The sequence below is a fragment of the Monodon monoceros genome, unplaced genomic scaffold (assembly GCF_005190385.1).
Source record: "Monodon monoceros isolate NGI ecotype Baffin Bay Population unplaced genomic scaffold, NGI_Narwhal_1 Super_Scaffold_20, whole genome shotgun sequence".
Taxonomy (NCBI): Eukaryota; Metazoa; Chordata; class Mammalia; order Artiodactyla; family Monodontidae; genus Monodon; species Monodon monoceros.
In genome coordinates this window covers 72,056,931-72,081,224 of record NW_021703777.1, presented here as the reverse complement: position 1 = coordinate 72,081,224, position 24,294 = coordinate 72,056,931, and the positions used below count along the sequence as shown (strand labels likewise).

Below are 24,294 nucleotides of genomic sequence, written 5' to 3'. Positions count from 1 at the left end.
TGAAATAATATACCAAATGTATAAATCTTTCAGCCAGTAATTATTGGTAATGATTAAGACAGAGGTAATGAAAAAAATTTAATTTACTCTGTTTTATACAAATGGATAATGGGCATAAAAAAGCTTACCACTTTTATGAAAAACGAAGTATTTTTTGGAAATAAAATAATCTAGAAAATGCATCTAGACTGATTTGCATTCTCTCCTACGACTTCAGATTTCCACTGTTATCCCAAAGAGAAATAACCAGAGACTAATACTTTTAACAGAGTGACTCAAACAGGAACGGAGATGAAAAGTAGCAAAGGTACAGTAGTTTTTGTTTTTGTTTTTTTTTAAAGGGAGCTATACTGCAGCTTAGGTCCAATTCTTGAACAAACCTTTTTCACAGAAAAATTGCATTGCAAAAACTTAAGTGAAGTGTGGTACTGACATAAGGAAGAGAGAGAAAAATAAAACCTCTTACATTTATGGTCAATTAAATTTCTACAGGGACTTCCCTGGTGGCGCAGTGGTTAAGAATCTGGCTGCCAATGCAGGGAACACAGGTTCGAGGCCTGGTCTGGGAAGATCCCACATGCCGTGGAGCAACTAAGTCCATGCGCCACAGCTACTGAGCCTGCGCTATAGAGCCCGCGAGCCACAACTGCTGAGCCCATGTGCCACAACTACTGAAGCCTGCGCACCTAGAGCCTGCGCTCTGCAACAAGAGAAAGCACCGCAATCAGAAGCCCGCGCATCGCCATGAAGAGTAGACCCAGGCTTCCCTGGTGGCGCAGTGGTTGAGCATCTGCCTGCCAATGCAGGGGACACGGGTTCGTGCCCCGGTCCAGGAAGATCCCACATGCCGCGGAGCGGCTGGGCCCGTGAGTCATGGCCGCTGAGCCTGCACGTCCGGAGCCTGTGCTGCACAACGGGAGAGGCCACAACAGTCAGAGGCCTGCGTACCGCAAAAAAAAAAAAAAAAAGAGTAGACCCCACTCGACGCAACTAGAGAAAGCCAGTGCGCAGCCAAACACAAATTAAATTAATTAATTTTTTTTAAATAAATAAATTTCTACAAAGGTGTCAAAATAAATCAATAGGTAAAGGATAATCTTTTCAGCAAATGGTGCTGGAACAACTGGATATCCATATGGAAAAAAGAGAGAGAGAGAGAAAGAAGAGGAGAAGAGAAGAGAAAAGAGGAGAAGAGAAAAAAGAAATTGAACATATACCTGAACCTTACACCATACACAAAACTTAACTGAAAGTGGATCATAGACCTAAATGTAAGGGCTAAAACAACAAAAGTTTTGAAAGAAACATATGAGAAAATCTTAGCAACTTTTGGTTAGGCAAAGAGTATTTAGAAACATCAAAATCATAAGCTTCGGAAGAAAAAAATGATAAATTGAACTTCATCACAATTTTAAATGTTTGAGCTTCAAAAGATACCATTAAGAAAGCAAAAAGACAAGCCAGAGACTGGGAGAAAATATGTGCAAATCATATACCCAAAAAGGGACTTATAGACAAATAACCCAATATAAAAATATGCAAAGGATTCAAATAGATATTTCCCCAAAGAAGATACAGGAATGGCTAAGAAGCTCACTGACTGAGTTACCAGCTCAATTACAAGGGGATAAATTTCATAAATACCATCCTTTGTCCTTTTCATAAAGCTACAAAATAGGATGATTTCATTAGAATTTCCATAACATGTTACTTTGTTCTCATGTCACAGTAAAGTTTTCAAATCACTGTAAAATGATACTAACATCCATACTGGACAAGAAATAAAACTATCTCTATTCACAGATTGCATAATCTGGTATATAGACAATCCTAAAGAAGTCATATACACAATTAAAAAACTATTAGTACTGATAAACAAGTTCAACAAGGTAGAAGAAAACAAGAGCAATATACAAAAAACAATTGTATTTCTATACACTAACAATGTATATACACTCTGAAAGTGAAATTTTAAAAATGATTCCATTTATACAGGCATCAAAAAGCAAAAACAATACACTGTAATAAATTTAACAAGGAGGTGTAAGCTGTGTTCCCTGAGAACTGGGACAAAGTGAGAGAGTGGCATGGACATATATACACTACCAAAGGTAAAGTAGATAGCTAGTGGGAAGCAGCCGCATAGCACAGGGAGATCAGCTCAGTGCTTTGTGACCACCTAGAGGGGTGGGATAGGGAGGGTGGGAGGGAGGGAGATGTAAGAGGGAAGAGATATGGGGACATATGTATAACTTATTCACTTTGTTATAAAGCAGAAACTATTGTTATAAAGCAGAAACTAACACACCATTGTTAAAGCAATTATACTCCAATAAAGATGTTTAAAAAAAAAAAACGAAAACACAGTTGAAAGAAATTTTAAAAGACCTAAATCAATGGAAACACACCCCATGTTCACGGATCAGAATTCTTAACATTGGTAAGACAGCAATATTTCTCAAATTGACCTGGAGATTCAACACGATCCCTATCGAAAGGCTGGTTCAAAAGACAGGTTGTCAAAGCCCACAGCGCACAACACAGTCAACTCCAATGTAGACTACGGACTTTAGTTAATAATAATAAATCAATATTGGCTAATCAACTAACAAATACATCACACTAATGCAAGACGTTAATAATATTATGAGAAAACTCAGGGCTATGGGTATGGAAACTCTACTTTCTGCTCAATTTTTCTGTAACCTAAAACTGCTTCCCCAAAATAAAGACTATTAATTTTTTAAAAGTCAAACAAGGTCAATTATAAAAAATAAAATAATAATCATAAAGCCTAACATGGAGAAGAAGAAACAAATCTTTAAAGTTCATGAAGCACTCGGAATTCTGCTGACACCAGAAAGCCAACTGACGTTTTGTTGAGAAGAGCAGCTGTTCCCCTGTGGTGTTCAAATAAACTCTGGACAACTTTCTGATAACCTCTCATTTGGCTGCTCCCGAAACAATTGTGTGTACAGTAAATACCGAGACTCTACTGCTGGCGAAGCTCTGAAATTATCTTCCTCATCTGCAATTAACTATACGCTCTGGAAAGCCTCCCTTTCTTTCAGACTCAAAAGGCAAGTAATTGAATTACATACAGTTCTAAAAATGTTCCTGTTTCTCCTTTGTTAAATAACAGCTCTCTGTGCTGGTCTCTCCCCAAGCCAGCAGAATTCCTAATTCCCCATCTCTTCTACTCCCACAGAAAGTAGTTCTTACCTCTAGTGATACATTTTTCACACTGTGGGTCAGCTAACCTAATACTGATCTGGCTTAGCACTGCAAAGCCCAAGGACAGGGACTATGCCACAGTCATTTCATGCTAAGACCTCCTACCTGGAAGGATGTTTTCAGATGTAAGCGATGGACACCTAATTCAAACTAAATAGCTAACCTGCCTGGAGAGTGAAACTGGAGTTGCTGGCTTTAGGGGCTGCTGAATCCAGGGCCATAAGTTGTGGGTGTAGGGTGGGTGTATGTGTGCATGTGTCCCCCTCATCCCCATTCCTTTTCCTCCATCTCCCTGCTCTGATTTCCTCTGTGTTGACTTCATTCTCAGAAAGGTTTTCCCTACGTGGTAGAAAAGAGGGTCACTAGTAGCTCCGGCTTAACAAACCCACAGAAAGGAAAAAGCCTTTTTGCAATGGTTTCGTAACTCCATAACGGACCCTTGTGACCCTGACTAGCCAAGCTGATGTCACATGCCCATGAAAGAGGCAGTGGAGTCACCTCCTCTAACTATATGGGCTGAGAACAAAGCAAGGGTGACTGACAGCCCAGGGGAAATCCGGGTGATTTATTGAAAGGAGGAGGAAAGGGATGCTGGGTGGGCAAAGCCAAGAGACTTCACTACTTCACAGGCTCTTAGGACCGCCGACTCCCTCCCTTTTGCTGAGTATTTTCCACTGCTTATTACGTGTAATGCTGAGTTAACCACCGAATATTCAACAGAAAGTGTTTGCAGTGCCTGTCCCTGTATGATATTCTTTCTCAGAATGAATTCTTTCCCACCTTACTGCCACATGTGAGGTTGTTTATGCAGTCTCCTTCTCCTGGTCCACAGTGAGGCTATGTGGCATTTAGTCACATTCCAATTATTTTCAGGACATTTCTTCTCCTCCATCCTATGTATCTTAATGGCAAGTGCACACACTGCTGAAAATGAATGCGTTGCTAGCTTTCGTTTGAGGGGAGATAAAAGTAAGTAAAAACTTGCCAAGCAAACCGAAGGAGCACACACACAGAAGAACCCCTCCCCCTCAAAAATCTGGCAAGTCTTCACAATCTACCCTTCTTAGCGTGGAAACACAAATGAGGGCAAGTCTCTGAAAGTACAAGTCCAGGCTTTCTCGAGGACACGGCTGTCTCTCCAAAATAAAGCCAAGATCATGGAGTGATCACGGGTGACCTCTGGCTGTGGCTTCTTACACGTTTGCTTAAGCTTAAGATCCTCCTCTATTTTCTGAGAGAGAGGATGGGACAGAGGAGAGGAACAAGGAAGGGAAAGAAAGGAAGACCACACAATACACCGTACACAGAAGTCTGTCAGGCTATACCTGCCATCTGTACAATGCTAGGCATCTCTCAAATAACTGGGAATGTTTATTTGGGACTGTCTCAAAAACACTCCGTGGAATGAACACCACCTTCCCCATCTGGCCCAGTCCATTTTACCCAGCCTCTCTTATCTTATACCAACCTGATTTTGCTTAAGTTATCGTCTGTCTCAGGCTTTCACAGGAGCTTTCTTTTATGGATTTTCCATCCAGCAAAGGTTTCTGTTCCACGGCTGGGCAGAGCCGACCACAGCATGCTTGGCTACGGACAGCAGCTGCTCACCCCACGGCAGCTCCGACCTGGAGGGGCGAAGGCCGGAAGCCATTAGAGGGATTCACAGTCACAAACGCTCTCTCTCAGGAGTGTATGTTTGGCAAGCTAATCCCCAGCATCTTCCAAACGTTTAAGATCATTAATGAACAGAGACGACAGCTTATAAGGTGTCCTAAAGACAAGTTTGGGCTATTCTGAGGGGAGGACTGAAGTATTTAATCATTACTGAAAAGGTCTGGCCAAACACTTATGCTCTGTTTGCGGAAAATTTAAAAGCCAGATGTTTTAATTAACCACAGAAAACACGAGCTACAACTAAAATTTCATGAACACACTCATCTGCCCTGTGGAAAACCACAGGAATGTTCTGGCAAGGCTCAGTCTGGATTCTTGGGACACAGAGGGCTGGAATCATTCCCCTTAGGAACCCGAACAGAAAATTAACTTGCTCAATATGTTTAAAAAAGTAAAATGAAACCCAGATTTAATCTCAGTCAAATACAAAAACATTTCAGGACTTCAAAGGGCACTACCAAAAGACACATAAGCGAAAGGTCATAAAAAATTCCAACGTGGTTCAGGATTTAGAATGTATTTTCAAGGCAAAGTGAACGGTGTAACAGAAAATTTTATAGGCTAAATAATCCAAAGGGGAAACTAATCATCTTTCATTTCCTAATAGAGGAAAATGATATATGAAAAGCAATATCCAAGTGAATCATAAATATTATCAAATGTATAATATATTCAGGCAAAAGGAATCACTTAACTATACTACTTCATGCCAAACCTGTGGCCTGGCCCACACCAGCTACTATGCTTCAGCTTGAAGAATCAAGGCATTCAGAAAAACTGTTAAAATAACTTAAGTTCACGGATACTGCAGCTAGCGATTTAGAAACAGAAAACTCAAATGAGGGAGCCCTATAAAAGCAATTAGTGAACAATTAAGAATAGCTTAAGAAGTCTTTGTTAATTATAGCAATAGTCATGACATCAATATATACCACATATTGAAAGCCTGTTCAAGAGGGAATGAGACATATGTTATTTTCAGATACTAGGTCCACAATTCTATTTCTGTTAAGTCAAAGCAGACCCCGTCACAGGTGTGCCAAGCATAATATTACATTAATCTCCACCTTCATTTGAACCTCTGTCACAAAAATCATTTTGAAAGGAACACGGCAGGAAAAAAGCAAGATATCAAGTTATGTACCTGTGGTATAATCCCAGTTTTGTTCTACAAACTGAATGTATACAATCTGAAGACTCCAAATTATGAACAATAATAGCTATTTCTTGGTCACGGAATTAGAAATATTTGTGTTTACATCTCAGTATTTTCCAAGTTTTCTACAATTAATACATATTGCTTGTAGGATTAGAATATTTTTAAATAAGGTTTTTCTTACTTTTTTTTATTTTTTGCGGTTCGCGGGCCTCTCACTGTTGTGGCCTCTCCCGTTGCGGAGCACAGGCTCCGGATGCGCAGGCTCAGCGGCCATGGCTCACGGGCCCAGCTGCTCCGCGGCATGTGGGATCTTCCCGGACCGGGGCACGAACCCGTGTCCCCTGCACCAGCAGGCGGACTCTCAACCACTGCGCCACCAGGGAAGCCCCAAGGTTTTTCTTATTAAACAGTATGGGAATGCAAATCAGAAATGGGAAATCGATATACTTTATTAGCCTGATCTGTGGGTTTCCTCTTATCTGAACAGTAAGAGCTAAAATTTAAAAGTCTTCATTTATCTGAACTCTGTAATTCTTCATTTATAAGTTCAAAACCCGAGTGTCCAATAACACCCCCAGGGCTGAACGACTACTTTTCCAGAAACAAGAAATCTTGTTATTTTGCAAACTTGTCACAAAGAAACAAGAAGACCCAGAGTTATTCCTCTCCCTTAACTAATGCGTCCAAACTTCTCTATCACTAGCCATGCCATACAACTGTCACTTAATTAAAAAGAGTGCCTCCCAGGGCTTCCCTGGTGGCGCAGTGGTTGAGAGTCCGCCTGCCGATGCAGGGGACACGGGTTCGTGCCCCGGTCCGGCTAGGCCCGTGAGCCATGGCCGCTGAGCCTGTGCGTCCGGAGCCTGTGCTCCGCAACGGGAGAGGCCACAACAGTGAGAGGCCCGCGTACCACAAAAAAAAAAAAAAAAAAAAAGAGGGCCTCCTGGTGTTACTTATGATTTCACAGGGGCAGAGCCCTTAGTGAACACTGCCACACTCCATTTCTGATACTCCTAGCACCTCAGAAAACACAAAACACAATGGTAGAATCTTAACACTAGGGTACTTGGCAGTCCATCATTCTAAGAAGCCAACCTCCTCAGTTTACAAATGAGGACACTGTCACCCAGAGAGGTCAAATGTCTCTCCCAAGGCCACACAGCTGGTGGGGCAGGGATGAGAGTCCAGATCGCCTGGCTCCACTGTGACCAAGTGCTCTTTCCGCCACTACAGCATCTCAGCATGCACTCCTCGAAATACAAGTTCGTATGAACCACCAGCACATGTTAAATTCATAATCAGCAAAACCAGTAGAACGAGACAGAAATTTATTCCATCAAAAATGAAATGCATGCAGGAAAATAACCAGAGACTCAAAGGCTGCCTAAGATAGACGAGGCTCTGCCCAGAACCCGTTCCATCGGAGAAACAATGGTTGCAGTGTGCTTGGGCAGCAGGTGTCTTGAACAGAAACCGCCTGTCACGCTGAAAGCTTTTTGGTCCTAGTACTTGCCCTGCTGATGACAGCACAGTCCCACTGCTCAAAGCAGGACAAGAGGTTTTCAACAAGAGAAAATGACACTGGCACCTGTGAGCCACCTGTAAGAGAGAGGAGGGATGCATGCTCGCCCCAATGTTGGAAGTAAATGATCTACTAAATGACCAGGCATCAAGTCTGAGCCTCTTCCTTCCAAAACAACTCAAGTTTTAGGGGAGAGATATTACTGATTTCAAAAAGTAAGAAACAGAGTGGGGATCATTTTGTAAAGTACAGAAACAGTGAATCACTATGTTGTGTACCTGGAACTAACAGTTTTATAAAATATTGTTAAAAGAAAAAAAAGAAAGGGAGGGAGGGAGGGAGGAAAAAGAAAAGAAAAAAGGAAAGAAAGGAAAAGAAAAGAAGAGAGTCACTAAAAACTAAAATAAAATAATCCTAATGCTTCTTATCTTAACGCCTGCTACAAGCTCGGGGATGAGCAGGACTTTTCTCTCTTTCTCTAAGTGATGTACAGGAACACTGCTCACGTCCACTTCTTTCTCAGCATTTACCTACAGCGTCCATGCCACACCAGTCAGAAACCTACAAGTCCCACAAAATGTGAACAGCCTGACAAGCAAGGGAGACGAGAGGACAGATGGCAGTGACAAACTCAGAAACACTCCCTGAAAAGCCTTCACTGAGTTCCCTCCGTCACCCCTTGCCTACTGTGCAGCAAGGCCACAAAGGCAGGAACTGTGAAGCCACTAATAAAAAAGCCACATCCAGGGATGACGTGAGCTCCCTTTGTGAGTGCCAGGACCAATACAATGGCTCCGTACCGCCTCATCTCAGGAGTCAGGCACCCTCGAAAAAGAAAACACGAATTTTTTCCACCCCAAACTGCTCCTAAAGTCCCCACCATCTCTTTCCACGGCTGGATCCTGAAGGAAAGACAATATCGACAGTTTATTCATTCTTTTCCGTGCCTCAGATCGGATGCTAAAGGTTAATGTCCACAGATGGCAAAAGGAATCAGATTCTTGTTGCTATTTCACAGTGAAATCAAAGCTTGGTGGTGAGTATTGTTCAAGGAACTCTTTAAAGTCATTTGTAAGGTAATGGCAGGAAGTTTAAATTTAGCAGTCTGGTAGAATAAACTCTGACCTGCCAATCAATTTGGCCATAATCTTGCTGAAGTCAACAAATTATCTTTCTCAATAGAGACTAAACAAATTAGAATTGGATCAGATGCATTGATTTTGAAATCCTTTCTTACTTGGAACCTTGGCTGTGTGTTGTTTTCGTTCTTTAGCTTCAGTGAATGCCTTTGGCAAAACGAACCCCCAGACACTGCCACCATCCGAGAATCTTAAACGGATGGCCAGCATTTTTTTTTTCCTATTTTAACGTCAAAGGGAAAGTTTCTCCTTCTTGAGCCTGATTCTAGAAATATCAGCCAAGCCAATTCAATACCTCTGAAATTTCTCTCTCAAAATGATCAGGCAAGAATATGTCAGAGAACATTCCTCTCATGGCACTGGAAATTTGATTTTAAAATCTTAGATTGAAAGTACTGATAATTTCACGTCTTAAAGTGTTTGGGACAGGGCTGGGTTTGTTTTAAATTACCCATCACCAGAAACTGAAAAGAATCTATTATAAGTAAGCAAAACTGCCACCCAACAAAGTTTGTGGAGACATGACGACAATATGGAAAAGGTTTCACCTAGTAATGTCCCGTGTCATGCTCTCACGTAAAGGGGGTTTCAACAGTTGGGGGAGGTGGGGAAGGAATTTATGCTTTCTAATGTTTTAAAGGCTGTTCCGGAAAGAACAAGGGACAAAGAAATCAGCAGACATAGAGGTTGTGGTCCCAGCTCTGCTACTTATGACCCAAGGCTTTCTGGAATAACTAATTTACACTCTTTAACCTTAGTTCCATCATTTGTAAAACAGCCAGCTTCATGGGATTGTCAACCAATGAAACCAAATATAAAGGCATTACAGCAATTTTTTAAGCTTTATGTACTCATTCAATAAATATTTACTTAAGAAACTACAAAGCTGCCTGATACAGCACTGTGGATACAACCATGAACATGAGACCCAGTCCCTTCCCGCAAGGACCTAAGTGAAGGTACTCAGTGTGATTTGTGAGAGGCACAGGGGGCCATGGGAACATGCAGACAGCCTCTAATCTGAATACCAGACAAAGTTCAGGTATTGTTACCTTCACAAGCCCTTGAGGAAATTTCTCAGTGAGAAGTGGTAGATGTGGTTTTTAGTTTGGGTTGGTTAATTATTACCTCATTCACTTTGTACAGTTTTATTAAACACTCACTATGTGCCAAGCGCTATTCTAGGCGCTGGGGGGTTAGCATTGAACAAAATTTCTGCCCTAATGAAGCTGACATTTCCTCATCCAAATGAAATGCAAAATATATGAACTAAACAGATTTAACTAGCAAGGCTACTTCTGCTGCAATACAATGCTTTTTTTTTTTTCACCAAAATATCCACACACAAAAGTTAAAAGAAATATTCTAATTGATCTAAATACAGTAAATACTTTATTTCTTAAATCTCCCAGGCTACATTTTACAATATACCAAATGACTGCCATCATATGAAAGGCACTCTTAGGTCTGAGGGATTAAATTTGTGTATTTTGGCATGGAGAACACTCCCACATCTTACCCCCCTCCCAAGGAAAAAGAACAAATGCTGGAATCTATCCAAACACAACCTCAGTTTTAACAGGGGGAATATAAGTTATTTTAGAAGCATTTCCTGTAGTCATTTTTTTCAAAGGATAAAAAAAGTTGAATTATTAATTTTAGTGTAACCTGAAGTTCAATTTTAACATGCCAAATGTCTGCCTTCACAAAGTTTCTTTTAAAAATCTATTTAGGGCTTCCCTGGTGGCGCAGTGGTTGAGAGTCCGCCTGCCGATGCAGGGGACACGGGTTCGTGCCCCGGTCCGGGAAGATCCCACATGCCACGGAGCGGCTGGGCCCGTGAGCCATGGCCACTGAGCCTGCGCGTCCGGAGCCTGTGCTGCGCAACGGGAGAGGCCACAACAACAGTGAGAGGCCCGCGTACCACACACAAAAAAATAAAAATAAAAAAATAAAATCTATTTAAAAGAGATTGGGGGGGGGAGGTGCTGAGAACTAGGCTGTCCAGGAGATAAGTCAACCCAACTGTCTAAAAATTCAATATGGGATGATGGGGAGGTAGATGAGGAAAGGAGGAGAAAGAGAAAGAAAGGTACAGGAGTGAAGAGTCACACAATGATCTCTTGGATTAAAAACCTGAAAGCTCACATACTCAACACATACCAAGAGCCAATGTTCAAAATACTGTAGAGCAAAGAAGAATGTAAATATGCAGGTAAAAAAATGACCAAAATGCTACTCAGCCCAAGAGCAAGGGTTCCTAAACCTGGAGTTCCTACCAAAAAATCCAAAGTCCAAAGCCCAGGTTCTCTGATGTACTAGGTCTGGGGTAGTGTTCACGAATCTTTATTTCTCTAACTGGCCCCAAATGATGCGGGTGCACATCATTCCCACAGCTGGGAACCACTGATACAGTGTATCTCCTTATTGAAAAAAGTACTGGAATGTTTTTATTATCATAATGAATAACTGTTTTGCTAAGTTCCTTCTATTAATCGTCACATCCATCCTGAAGTAGGAACTATTATGATGCCTATTTTTAAATGGGGAAACTTGAAGCATGAAGCGGTCAAATAACTTGACTGATGTTACACAGCTTTTAAATCAAGAATCTGGGATTTTTGCCCAAGTCTTATCTGCTGCATATTTTCTTAGCACTCTGACCTGGTGAACTGTAGCAAGCTAAATCTGTTTCCCACTCTGTAGTCTAAGGATGCCATATGATTAATCGTCTTAATAATATACCATAGGCATTAATACAGACCTTAAATCCCAAAATTCAGTAGTAATAAACTGTATAACCTGAGATAATGTTGGAAAAATCATAGATAAAGTGTGGTCTACTCAGAGCATTAGGGAGGTGTCTGGTCAGGTAGGCAGTTATTTTAACTGCCTTCTATTCCAACCTAAGATCAGTAGAAGTATGCTTCTGATCTTAGGGAACACATGCTCCTTCACCAACATTAGCCCTTTACCTAGAAAAAAGCTGGACACAGTGAAGTCGGCCTCATTAGGAGTTACTGCCAAGGGCTTCACAATTTCTCACAATTTCACGCTGTTGTTAGTATTACTCCACCTGCCTAGACCGTCTCAGCCTACTACTCTGATGTGCCAATTACTCGTCCTTTGAGGCCCAGCCCAAACATGACCTCCTTCATGAAGCTTCTCGGATGCTCTGGCAGAAATAATCACTGATGCCTTTGTGATTCTCAGTGCTTCTCCTATCACATAGGGCAGGCTGATGCTTATTCAGGAATACACATGTCTTATCTTAACAGAGCCCTTGCAGCATCTCACCTCCTTACCCTTTGTTCTCAGGTGGCCTGAGTTCTCTCTGGTTCTTCCCCACCTCTCTGAAAGTTCTTTCTCGGGCTCCTTCGTAGGCTCCTTTCTATATGACCACTAGAATATCAATGATGTTCACCAAGGCTTCATCCTGACTCTCCTCACACTTCATACAAACTTTCTGGGTGACTTCGACCACGATGCCAAGTCCAGCTACCAGGAAAGTCTGAAGACGCCCATCCGATACATCACCCATTCATTCATCAAACATTTATTGAGACACGCTCTATGCCAAGTACACCCCATGCTTTCTCTCTCTTGACTATTCTATGTCCAACCTACTTGGATCTCAATTCCTGGTTCATTCATGCTCTAACTCCATATTGCATCCATTCTAAGAGGTACATTTCTTCCATTTTCACACAGGTAATATGGAGATGTGCCTTACAAAAACGGCATCTTAAACATTTTTGGCAATGTTTTTCTTAAAATCTTATATACATAGTATAATGGTGGCTCTTATCAACAGTGGCAACTTAAATCAGTGAACCGCAGAGATTATCTTAGTGTATTTCCCTTCCATTATTCTACAACAGAGCTATCCAACAGAACTTTCTTCGATGATGGAAATGTGCCATATTTGTGTTGTTCAATATAGTAGTCACTATCCACATGTGCCTTGAAATTTGGCTAATATGACTGAGGAACTAAATTTAATTTTAATGAGATTTATCTACAAGTTTACCAATTTCTTTATCATTCCTTTTCGCATTTCAGACTTTCCTTCTGGAATCACTTTCTTCTCCATGAAGCACACATCCTTTACGAAGTTTCTTAGTAAAGGTCGGCTGTGGTAAGGTTTAATTTTTTTGGAAAGCATATTTTGCCTTTTTCTTGAATGACAGTTTTGCTGATATACAACCAATAGTATTTTCTTTTAGCATTTTGAAAATATTTTTCCAGCTTCCATTATTGCTGAGAAGTCAGCTGTCAGTCTATTATTTCCTTGATTAACAATCTATCTTTCTTTTCTGGGTATGCTTAAAATCATCTTTCTTATTTTGGTGTATTTAAGTTTTCCTATGTCTAGATGTGGATTTCTCTTTGTTTATCCTATTGGTATATGCTGTGCTTCCCCCCCTTATCTTGTCCATAAATTACTAAGATTTAAGGAACACCGGTCATTTATGTTCTTTATGAACTCTCTCTGGAAATTATTTGTACACTAGATTCTCAAATATTACTTCCCTCTATTTCCTCTATCATCTTTCTGGGACTCTGAATAGATCTCATCATAGGCTTTATAGTCTTCAAACACACCTTCATGTTTTTCTTTTTATTTCTATGTTACATTCTGGTTATTTTCTTCAAATCTTTTTTCCTAGGTCATGAATTGCTTCTTTAGCTGTTGCCAATCTAATTTATTGAGTTTTTATGTCAACAGTTATAATTTTTTCCCTTAGGTTTTGTTCTTGCTTTTTTCCCCTAATCTGCCTGGTTAATTTTTTTCCAGTAACAACCAAACACCTAGATTTATGTTGCCCTTGTACACACACACCCTTTATTGAGATATAATTGACATACAACATTGTATTAAAGTGTACAACATAATCTGATCTATGTATATATTGCAAAATGATTACCACAGTAAGTTTAATTAACATCAATTACCTCACATAGTTACAGTTCTTTCCTTATGATGAGAACTTTGACTATCTACTCTCTTAGCAACTTTCAAATATACAATACAGTTTTATTAATTATAGTCACCATGCTGTACATTATCTCCCCAGAACTTATTTTTCTTGTAACTGGAAGTTTGTATCTTGACTACCTTCATCCATTTCCTCCATCCCCCACCTCTGGCAACAATTAATCTGTTCTGTTTCTATGAGTCTGGGTTTTTTTTAGATTCCACATATCAGTGAGATCATACAGTGTTTGACTTACTTCACTTAGCACAATGCCTTCAAGGTCCATCCATGTTGTCACAAGTGGCAGAATTTCCTTCTTTTTTATGGCTGAATAATATGCCTGGTCATTTTTTAAAAATGTTTATTTATTTATTTGGCTGCACTGGGTCTTAGTTGCAGCACACAGGATCTTCACTGCAGCATGTGGGAACTTTAGTTGTGGCATGTGGGATCTAGTTCCCTGACCAGGGATGGAACCTAGGCCCCCTGCATTGGGAATGCGGAGTCTTAGCCACTGGACCACCAGGGAAGTCTCCATTTTTTTTTTTTTGATTGAAGTATAGTTGATTTACAATGTTGTGTTAATTTCAGGTATACAGCAAGGTGATTCAGTTATACATATATATGTATATGTCTATATTCTTTTTTTCACTTCTTTTCCATTATTGTTTACTACGAGACATTGAATATATTTCCCTGTGCTATCCAGTAAATCCTTGTTGTTTATCCATTTTATAAATGGTAATGTGCATCCCATACTCCCAATTTATCCTTCCCCCACCGCCTTTCTCCAAGCCTGGTCAATTTTTATCTCATGCTCTCTGCACTTATTTGTGATTATATATTTTATTTCTTAAAGCATTTCAAAATGGTTATTTTATATTCTGTATCAGATAATTTTAATATCTAAAGTCCTCAGGGTTAAGCCTATTGTTCTTTGTTTGTTTCTGATGATCCTCACTCCTGGTGGCTCGTTTTCTAGTAGGGTTAGAAATCTTTGATCCTCAACTCTTATTTGGTTGATCTTAGGAGAATCCTAAGGTCTAAAGTAGGCATGCCTTCCTCCAGAAAGGATTTGCATTAGCTTCTGCCAAAAGCCAATGGGCGCTATCCGGGCTACTTTAGCTTCTTTTACAGGTCCTAATGGAACGCAGGCTCTTCTAACATTGCCACTCACCCAAGGCTTAGTTTCCAACCACACTGGTGAAGGCAACCCGTCTTCTGCGTTTGTTTACACAGAAAGCTCCCAGCTTGGGTTTTACCTTACTAATTCATGGTTGACACTTTGGAGATGTCTTAGTTCCTGTGATCCCAAAAGTGCATTAAAAAATGTTTTATCCAGATTACAATGCTTTAGTGAGGAAGTGTGTTTGAGTATCCAGTCCACCACACTGCTAGAAACCTGCATCTCAAACTAATCATCTTCTCTCAAAACCTACTTTTTCTCCTTTGTTTCCACATTTTACTGAATGACACCATTCACTCTCACCCAAATCTGAAACCCAGTAAAGCAAGTACCAATGACCCTACTCTTTCCTCCACTACCCACCCCAATGCAACGAGGCACCAAGTCCCAACTTCTGGCTTGATCAAAAGTGGGTTTGCTTTTCTGTTTCTAATCATCATGGCACCTAGTAGTATGGATTTAATCATCAAGGACAAGGAAGAAAAATAAATGAAGCTAAATTAAAACCAAAATCATACGTTCTGGCCAAATGAAGGTGCTTTATATGAAGGAAGGTTTGAATATAGGGAAATAGAAGGAGAAATGAACTGGGACTTTGGCTGTCAGAACCACGATCACATCTCCAAGGAGAGGTTTAATTTTAGCCCAGAAGATTATCTGTCGTGATAAATTGATGTTAATTTGAATGTTATTGGTTTTGCTTGAATTTACTCTATAAATTTGTCGTTGTTTTATAGTCATATAAGAGCTGGAAGCATAAGGAGCTTATACCTAGTTTTATGTTCAGGCATATTTAAGCTACTTCATAATAAAAATATTTATGTTAGTACTGGGAATTTTTGAGAAATTTTTCTTTTAAATAAAGAGGTCCATAAATTACTGAGATTTAAGGAACACTGGTCTTTATATACTTCGCCGCCCCTTTGATACATTCATCATTCTCTCCATAAATGAACAGAGAGAAATGGAATACAACAGCACCAGCAAGAAATCATTTTCTAAGCTCCAATTTCTCCCCTAAGTCTCCAACTGTTTGAATCAGCTCAATACTGATGAATCTTTTAAGGCAGCACACTTTCTTTCCTCCAACAGTGGCAGTTTCTAATAGATAAGAAATATGCTTCTAATATATAGACGCACTGCTCAGCCCAGCTCCAACCACCACCCATTCCTACTAGAATGTATAAAATGGCACAAACCTACCTAGCAACCGTAGAGCAAATGCAATGTGTCAAACAAAGGCTAGTCCTTGCCTAAGGAAGTCCCTTTCCCGGTTGGGTTTCAATAACTGGGAATTGGGGTGAGTACAGCATTGTTGTTCTGAATGAGCACAAGAAACTCCCAATCATTTCTTTTTAACTTCTGTATTCTTATTCTTTATGGATTGATGGAATGTAGTTCTTTCAACCTCTAGATAGTTCATTTTAAACGTTCCCCTACAGGGCTTCCCTGGTGGTGCAGTGGTTAAGAATCCACCTGCCGGTGCAGGGGACATGAGTTCAAACCCTGGTCCAGGAAGATCCCACGTGCCGCAGAGCAACTAAGCCCGTGCGCCACAACTACTGAGGCTGTACTCTAGAGCCCATGAGCCACAAATACTGAGCCCACATGCCACAGCTACTGAAGGCCGCGTGCCTAGAGCCCGTGCTCCACAACAAGAGAAGCCACCGCAATGAGAAGCCCACGCACCACAACGAAGGAGTAGCCCCCGCTCGCTGCAACTAGAGAAAGCCCACGCACAGCAACGAGGACCCAGTGCAGCAATAATTAAATAAATTTACTTTTTTAAAAAAATAATAATTAAAAAAAAAAAGTCCCCCTACCAAGAAAAAAACTCTCTCTCCAACACACTGGCCCATGTGTCAACATCTTGTATTTCTCTTCCCACAGAGTCTGACCCAGTAGGAACCAGCAGGGAGGTCACAGCATATCCATCCAATCCCTTACTCAACAGAGGAGCACACCAGAGCCCAGAATGTTGAAAGGCTTACCCAGGGTCACACAGCTGATGGGCAGAGACCAGAACCCGGCTCTACCCAGTCGTGCCACCCAATCCAAGTCTGTGAGTCATCCGATTCATTTTAAATCCTAAGTAGTTTGAACTAGGACTCCAAATTGATGCCTCTGGTCATCATTAAATTTTTTTTAAAGTCAAGTAATTTGATATTTTGCTAATAATAATTTAAGGATATCCACAGTATATGAAACAGCTCATGTTTCAATAAAAATCTAATGAAAGTTTCTAAATTCTAAACCCTAAGTCCAGGATTCGTATTTGAAACTCGTAATTCGTATTACCCTTCAAGCATGTGGGAAAGGGGCTTTCACGGAACAACATTCCTAAACTCTGGCCTAATAAATTATGTTGAGAGCGGCTGCTAAGAATTTAAAAAACCAACTCAAAGCATAAATGGTGCTGCTACCCAAAGAACAGGTGAAATCACAAACTAGTACACGGTGCGGCAGATTTCAGGCCCTCAAGAAATATTTGTTTAATTAAGAAGCAACTCCAGCTCTAGCTGGAAATCTATTTAACCACAGAAGTGAAATCATAATTAATATGATCACATCTAATTTTCCCCATGTTTGTTTCCTCAGGGCATCTGTAATGGCTGACATGGAAATGGAACCATAAGTATTATTATAATAATAACATTTGTTGGAAAGCTCATCCTATATTTTCACAGCTCATACATTGATAGATATGGCTTTATTAATCCTTCTCAGGCTTTTTCAAAGAAATCTCAACTATTAAAATTACATACTTTATCCACCTGAAACCAAGTAATACTGGCAAGCAAAACCTACTAGAAAGGACAAGTGGGAGAAAAGAAAAGGGGAGGAATAGGAATACAGTTAATTGAGGGGGAAAATTCAAGAGTAAACAATTCAGGAATTAAATGTAGCTAAAAATACAAACTGCTCCTTCATGGTCCAGATCCTGTATCATTTTAACAAAAGAGGGATAGAAATCCCCAAAAGACATTGTTCTGAAGGAAATCACCAGAGCTCCTGAGCACACTGAATCTCCCTGTGCTCTCTAAATCCATCACCAATCCAGCTTCATTCGTCCATCCATTCATTCATTCATTCACTCATTCATTCCTTTTTCCTTTTTTCATTTCAGGATAACATTTTTTGTTTGTTTTTTTTGCGGTACACGGGTCTCTCACTGTTGTAGCCTCTCCCGTTGCGGAGCACGGGCTCTGGACACGCAGGCTCAGCGGCCGTGGCTCATGGGCCCAGCCGCTCCGCGGCATGTGGGATCTTCCCGGACCGGGGCACGAACCCGTGTCCCCTGCATCGGCAGGCGGACTCTCAACCACTGCGCTACCAGGGAAGCCCGTCAGGATAACATTTAGCAGTGCTTATTTTATTCCCTTTATCCAAAAGTAAATCCTGACGTTATATTAGGAAGAGAGAAGGGAAAACTTTTATCTGCAAACTAATGTCTGCTGTGAAGCTGAGTACACAGTTTTCGGAAAGTATTAGGAAAGTTCACAGGCTTTGGAGTCTTGAGAGAAATGGGTTCAAATCCTGATTGCATCACTTATTCTGTGTGACCTTGAGACTGGCTCATCATTCAACTTGCTGAGTCCATTTCCTCCTCTATAAAAAGGGGGCCATAACATCTACCTTCCAGATGGCATGAGGATGAGGGCTAGTGTCCTAAAGGACCTTAGCACTGTGGCCAGCACACAGCAAGTGGCTGTTTTTATTGTTCTTTCACACCTGCTGCATTTGTCTGAGGGCTCCACAACTTTCTTGGGCAGGTCGGTCTAAAGCACGTATGCCCCAGACTATCAAACACTCTGGCCCAGGCTGCAACGGCTCCCGCGTGAAAGCTGCCCTCCAAGACCGTCTAACGCCAGGCTTGTTAAAGCCGTGAGCCGGCAGGCCCTCGGGAACTGTGCTCCGCTCTCTTCCGAGTACAGACGAAATGAAAGCCACTCTCCTCAGGCTGTCTCAAAGGACCAGCCACCCTTGAAGGGCGCTCAGTCTAGCATTTTGGCTATAGTGAAAAAAGCTGAAGAAATGACCCCTAAATTCTCACCCCTGGAGCAAGCTAACCCCTACTGAAGAGTACGCGGGAGAGCGGAAGTTGCAAACATGCGAGGCGGGCTTGCCAATTTGCTCTACTGCCTTCATCCCCACCTGCCAGGACACACACCTGCTGCAACGTATGAATCTTACTGAAATCTTAACCAGGCCAGGATACTCCAAGAAATAACGCAGGGTCAGTAAAAAAAAGAAGCTGCTGGTTCTTACCAAATTTCCCCCAGCCCTTAAGTAAGAACTACACTCTCCAAAGCCCATTTCCAAGGCAATTCTATCTCTGACTAAGAGAGGAGGAAACACAAGGGACGAGGGCACGGACTCCAAGGCCAGGTCACTGGGGCTCAAAACCTGGCTCCACCCCATTCTAGCTGTGTGACCTCGGACGTGTCATGCAGAAGGGGCATAATGACAGCACGGAACTCGTAGGGCTGGTGTGAGAACCGAATGGATTAACAGTCACTCTGATTTGTCTAAAGCAGTGGCTCTAAGCCAGGCCGGCATCAGGAGCACCTAGGAACCTTTTCCAAAAGGTACATGTCTGGGCAGTAGGTCAGGTTTAGAGCCCAGAAGGTGTATTCTGACAAAGCAATGTCATTCTCATGCCCACCCGAAGGTCAGACACTGGCTGAAAGCAAGTCCCAACTCTACCAGACCAGCCTTTCTTGGCAGCGTGGGGTGTTTTGAAGCTACCACTGCCCACCAAATGCCTCTGCAACCCGTGTGCTGCGGCCCGAAATCCCTTTAGCAGGAGCCCTCCACTGCATGGCTCAGAAACACATTTTAAACCCGAAAAGGAACCAACACTGGGTAAGCAACATTGGGTAATTGTGTCATGCCCTTCATACCTATGTCCCGCTCCTCTAGATCATCCCATGGCACAGCTCCTGTACAAAGGAGGAAACCGAAGAGCAGAGAGGTTCAGCAGCAGAGCCGAGAAGGTTCTATAGTACAGTGGGCATATCTGCCCACTGCGCCACACTGCCTCCTGGCCTATCACCTGCACTCAGGAGCCCTGGACATGGTTCTAAATCAAGGACAGGGCTTCCCTGGTGGCGCAGTGGTTGAGAGTCCGCCTGCCGATGCAGGGGACACGGGTTCGTGCCCCGGTCGGGAAGATCCCACATGCCGCGGAGCGGCTGGGCCCGTGAGCCATGGCTGCTGAGCCTGCGCGTCCGGAGCCTGTGCTCCGCAACGGGAGAGGTCGCAACAGTGAGAGGCCCGCGTACCGCAAATAAATAAATAAATAAATAAATAATAAATCAAGGACAATGAAAGTGGACTGAAGGAGAAGCTCCAGACACACACCCCACCCCACCCCCAGGTCCTCTCCGGTGGTACTGAACCAAGAATAAGCTGGAGTATAAAGATACAGAAAGGAGTCCTCCACTCACCCTTTGCCTCTTCCTCCAGGAGAGGATTTTAGGGCAAATCTCAAACTCACCAAGCCTTGATGCTACAGCTATAAATAGAATTTATTAGCCTTAAATCTCTCCCCTCCTTCTCTCTCTTTTTCCTAGGCAAAAGGAAAGGAATAGATGAATTATCGGAAATAGATAAAAATGGAGAAGATGACCTGATCTACCTCAAAAAAAAAAAAAAAAACCACTATACTGTGAAGCTCAATAAGATCACAATATCCACAGTAATATTAGCTAATGTTTATTAAATTTAATCAGTACCAAGAACACATCATCTCCCGCCAACCCCTAGAGATTTCCATTTTTCAGATGAGAAAACTGAGGTAGGAAAAGGTAAAAATAACTTGTCCAAAGACCCACAGTTTGTCAATGTAAATTCAAACCAGCTTAAAATCTAGCCATCTCAACTCTTTTTTTTTAAAATAAATTTATTTATTTTTGGCTGTGTTGGGTCTTCGTTGCTGCGCGTGGGCTTTCTCTACTTGCGGCGAGCAGGGGCATCGTGGTGCCTGTGTTTCTCATTGCGGTGGCTTCTCTTGTTGTTGAGGACGGGCTCTAGGCACGTGGGCTTCGGCACCACCCTTTTTTTTTTTTTTAACATCTTTATTGGAGTATAATTGCTTTACAATGGTGTGTGAGTTTCTGCTTTCTAACAAAGTAAATCAGCTATCCATATACATATATCCCCATATCTCCTCCCTCTTGCGTCTCCCTCCCACCCCCCCATCCCACCCCTCTAGGTGGTCACAGAGCACCAAGCTGATCTCCCTGTGCTATGCCGCTGCTTCCCACTAGCTATCTATTTTACATTTGGTAGTGTATATATGTCCATGCCACTCTCTCACTTCGTCCCAGCTTACCTTTCCCCCTCCCCGTGTCCTCAAGTCCATTCTCTACATCTGCATCTTTATTCCTGTCCTGCCCCTAGGTTCTTCAGAACCATTTTTTTTTTTTTTAGATTCCATACATATGTGTTAGCATACGGTATTTGTTCTTCTCTTTCTGACTTACTTCACTCTGTATGACAGACTCTAGGTCCATCCCCCTTGCTACAAATAACTCAATTTCATTTCTTTTTATTAGCCTTCTCAACTCTTAAGTCTAGTATGTTATTTTCTCTATGAAATCTTTATGTAATCTGTCAAACCTTATAGAGATATTACTTTCCTTGTTATTAGGAAATTTCCATGAGCTGTAAAGTGCCTCAAAGCTGCAGAAAAAGCAAAGGGATGTGGATAATCTATAAACTGGAATCTCATCCCTGGAATAAATAAGAGAAGCTTGTAAACCTATTTTCAGCTTAATGAACAGAAAATAAATAGACGCATCCAAAGAAAATGAAGGCAATGAAGAAATAACATTAAGGAGGAAAGCAACAGGCTTAAGGGCAAAGAAACCAAAAAGTCACAGGATGCTACTTTGTGGGTGCCAGAGAAACAATGCTATTTATTGGGAAACATAAAGGATGAAAACAAGGATGGAGAAGTAATTCAGACAACTGTGAGGCACTGATCCAGGGCCTGGAGCAAGCGGGCTGTAAGGAACGGGCAGGGGCCTCCCAGGTGCTGCCGGCCTGGATGGGGAGGACAAGGGTCTGAGATCACGAGGCCTTAGAAAGGAAGTGACAGAATCCCTGCTGCTTAAGCAATTAGTCAGAGTGCCCAAGAACACCACGCTTCCTCCCATCTCCCTGCCCTACAAATGCTAGGGTATTCCAGACTTCCCTTCTCAACACAGGCGATGATTTTTTTTAAATACTAGATAGATCAGAAAGACTGCACCCTAGTCATCAGTGAGGATGACAAACGAGACTTCAGGAAGCTGAACACAGCCACAGAAATAACCAGCAGCCAGGGGACCGGATTCCAGAGGTGGAATCCACTAACTATGCCCTCTCAGCCAAATCCTTCAGCAACTCAGCCCATCAACAGCCAAGTGACAGGCAGCGGAGACAGGATAACCTCTAAGAGGCAATTCTGGTCACTAGCTCCCTTCCCAGGTTACCCTCTTCTCACTCTCGTGTCCCATTGACTATGGTGAGCTCTCCAACGTGCTTCTAACCCCGAGAGAGAGAAGGAGAGAAGGAAGCAACTGAGGATAACAAACGTACTTAAGCCTCAACAAGCCTATAAGAATTAGAAATCCAAAATACAAGCAGCACTACTGGAGCCAATGAGAATATCTGCCATTTACTGAGCCATTATTATGTGCCAGGCACCGTTCAAAGCACTCCGCATGTACTGGCTTATTTAATCCTCACAACAACCGTCTAAGGAAGGTAGGTTAAGTCACCTGTCCGGGGGACACAGCCTGTAGTTAAGCGGGGACTGGAACCTGGCCTCCAGAGCCTGAGCTCTTCTTAATCACTACACACACAGCATCAACTTTGTGGATAAGACTTCCCAGGTCACGACAGGATGCTGCTTTGCTCTTTGCCTGAAATTCTATCAACTCAAACTGACTGACAACGTGTGTTACAGAATGCTGCCAGTTTCCCTGGGGAAGAGGAGGCAATGAGTTTGGAAGTAGGATCTGGCAAATACACGTCTTGAATAAAATCATGCCCCCTTCACAGACACGGCTCCTTGAATCCAGACTCTTTCTCCTGGAGTGCAGGCCCAAAGTCTCTCTCAGAAGAGCAGCACTGCAATCGACCGGTGGCAATGAGGACCACCCAGTGAGCTCATTTACTCAGGAGAGTCTGTGAGGCCCAGAAGCGTTGAATGGGTGACTCCAAGTCACACAGGTACTTGGAGAGCGAGCGAGGGCTAGAACCTGAGCCTCCCAAATGCCCATTTCATGTCCTTTCAATTCTTTAAAAACAAAAGTCATGTCTTATCCCTTATTTTATATCTCATACCTTTTATTGTGGAAACTTTCACACACATAAAAAAGTATAAAGAATGAAGGAATCCCCATAACACCGATGATCCAGTTTCAACAATTATCAACTCACACCCAATCTAGTTTGCTCTCCAAAACCACATATTCCCTACCCCTCCACCACTCCCACCAACTCCAGGCTGGCTGAAGATAAATCCCAGGCATCACATCCTTTCGTCTACAAGTATTTCAGTGTGTATCTCCTACATATAAGGATACTCTAAAGCATAAACACACTAACATTATCATGCCTATGAAAATTAATCGTAATTTCTTAACATCAGTTATCTGATCAGTGCTCAAATTTCCCCAATTGTCTTATGTTTTCTTACAGTCTGTTTGAATCAGAATGCAAACAGTGTATATATACATTGCAACTGGTTGATATATTTCGTAAGTCTCTTTTAACCTCTAGGTCCCCTATTCATCTCTGTCTCTCTCTTTTTTTTTTTTTTTTTTAATTGGAGTAAAATGCTTTACAATGTTGTGTGAGTTTCTGCTGTACAATGAAGTGAGTCAGCTATATGTATACACATATTCCCTCCCTCTTGGACCTCCCTCCCACCTTCCCCCGCCCATCTAGGTTGTCACAGAGCACTGAGCTGAGCTCCCTGTGCTATACAGCAGGTTCCTACTAGCTACCTGTTTTACACATGGTAGTGTGTTTATGTCAAACCTAATCTCCCAGTTTGTCCCACGCTCCCCTTCCCCGTGTCCACATGTCCATTCTTTACGCCTCCGTCTCTATTCCTGCCCTACAAATAGGTTCATCTGTACCATTTTCCTAGATTCCACATATATGTGTTAATATACGATATTTGTTTTTCTCTTTCTGGCTGACTTCACTCTGTATGAAAAACTCTAGGTCCATCCACATCTCTGCAAATGACACCATTTTGTTCCTTTTTATGGCTGAGTAATAGTCCTTTGTATATATGTACCACATCTTCTTTATCCATTCATCTATCGTTGCACATTTAGGTTGTTTCCATGTCCTGGCTATTGTAAATAGCGCTGCATTGAGGAAACCAGGTCAATTGT

At 41.9% G+C, this 24,294-nt stretch overlaps 1 protein-coding gene across 20 annotated transcripts in view; it reads right to left on the bottom strand.

Annotated features, from left to right (window-relative positions):
- APBB2 (amyloid beta precursor protein binding family B member 2) overlaps positions 1-24,294 on the bottom strand; it is a 374,271-nt gene that overhangs the window by 296,140 nt on the left and 53,837 nt on the right. For 16 of the 20 annotated variants that reach the window (XM_029235015.1, XM_029235014.1, XM_029235028.1 and 13 more), the window contains one exon: positions 4,703-4,859. The exons of the other annotated variants lie outside the window; for them this stretch is intronic. The gene's annotated coding sequence lies outside the window, so the exon portion shown is untranslated. The remainder of the gene's footprint in view (positions 1-4,702; positions 4,860-24,294) is intronic. 20 annotated transcript variants of the gene reach the window in all.